The 1,584-nt window shown below is 36.2% G+C and overlaps 1 pseudogene; it reads right to left on the bottom strand.

Moving 5' to 3' along the window:
• Window positions 1-1,217: 1,217 nt before the first annotated feature.
• LOC101636843 overlaps window positions 1,218-1,584 on the bottom strand; it is a 15,105-nt pseudogene continuing 14,738 nt past the window's right edge.

Here is a 1,584-nt window from a genome sequence, read left to right as displayed (position 1 = left end):
TGCCATCACCATAGTCCAATGCATTTCCCTCCTCCCACTGCTTTTGATCCTATTCCCCACTCCACCCCCTAAAATGTCTCTGGTATATAGTTGTTCATGGTTATTGTTATTTTCTTGCCTGGTCTGTTATACTCCTGCTATAAGTGAAACCATCTGCTATTTCCCCTTTTCTTTCTGGCTTATTTCACGAAGCATGATCTTTTTCATCTCCTTCCATGTTGCTGCAAAAGGCATGTGTTTATTTATTTATTTATTTGGGGTTGCTGAGTAATATCCCATTGTGTATGTGTACCAGATCTTTTTAATCCAGTCATCCACTTTTGGGCATTTGGGCTGCTTCCATGTCTTTCCAATTGTAAATAAAACAGCAATAACATGGGGGTGCAGATACTTTTGAATCAGTGTTTTTGTATCTTTTGGGTAGATACCTAAGAGTGGTATTGCTGGGTGGTAGGGAAGCTCCATGTTTAGCAGTTTGAGGAACCTCCAAACAGTTTTCCATAGTGGTTGTACTAGTTTGCATTCCCACCAGCAGTGCATGAGAGTTCCTTTTTCTCCACATCCTTGCCAACATTTGTTGTTGCTAGTTGAAGATGTGAAATTCTCACTGGTATGAGGTGATAACTCATTATGGTTTTAATTTGAATCTCCTTTATTACAAGTGATGTTGAACATTTTTTTCATAGGCTTGTTTGCCATCTGTATTTTCTCTTTAGACTAGTGTCTTTTTAGCTCTTCTGCCCATTTTTTGATGGGAATGTTTATTTTTGTTGAAGTTTTATCAGTTCTATGTATATCTTTGTGATCAATCCTTTATCACTAGTTTTGTGTGAGAAAATTTTTTCCCATTAGTGGGCTGTCTGTTTGTTTTTGTAATGTCTCTTTTGCTGTACAGAGCTCTTTAACTTGATGTAGCCCTATCTATTTATCCTTGCTTCACCATTGTTGCATTGGGTGCTCTATCTTTAAAAATGTCGCTGAAGTGTATGTCATGTAGTGTTTGTTCCATCTTTGCTTCCACTTATTTTATGGTTTCAGTTCTTATGTCTAGGTCTTCCATCCACTTCGAGTTGATTTTTGTGTATGTATGCCACATTTTTTTAATGATGAGGTATTTATAAAATCTTATGTGGCAATACCTGAGATAGGAATTGAAAGCTATTTAAAAATACACTCACTGACAGGATAAAAATTAACAAAAAGCTACAATGAAAACATTTAACATTGAACCTTATTAGACATTGATCTGCTTTCCGTGAAGAAGAAAAGTATCAAGATTAAAAAAAAGAGTAAAGAATACTTACAGCAGGGAAAACCATATTTACAGATTTGAAAAACATGATACAGTTAATAAATAGGGAAAAGTTGCCTTAACATTACAATATGTTTGCAATTTGTGGGCTCGTGACAATGTTTCTATTTTAGCCTCAGTCATTTGAAAACTCTTATTAAAATTCCAGCTAAAAGAACAACAGCAGCAACAGCTAAAGCTATTCCTCGATAGATAATCAGCTGTCTCACTGTCAAAACCTCTCCAATGGTGGACAGTCCACCCTGGCTGTTTTCTTCCATCTCCATCAGTGA

The sequence above is a fragment of the Condylura cristata genome, unplaced genomic scaffold (assembly GCF_000260355.1).
Source record: "Condylura cristata isolate star-nosed mole 26May11 unplaced genomic scaffold, ConCri1.0 scaffold00020, whole genome shotgun sequence".
In the NCBI taxonomy this organism is placed as follows: domain Eukaryota; kingdom Metazoa; phylum Chordata; class Mammalia; order Eulipotyphla; family Talpidae; genus Condylura; species Condylura cristata.
Note: the sequence above shows the minus strand (reverse complement) of the source record. Positions and strands in the feature narration are given on the sequence as shown.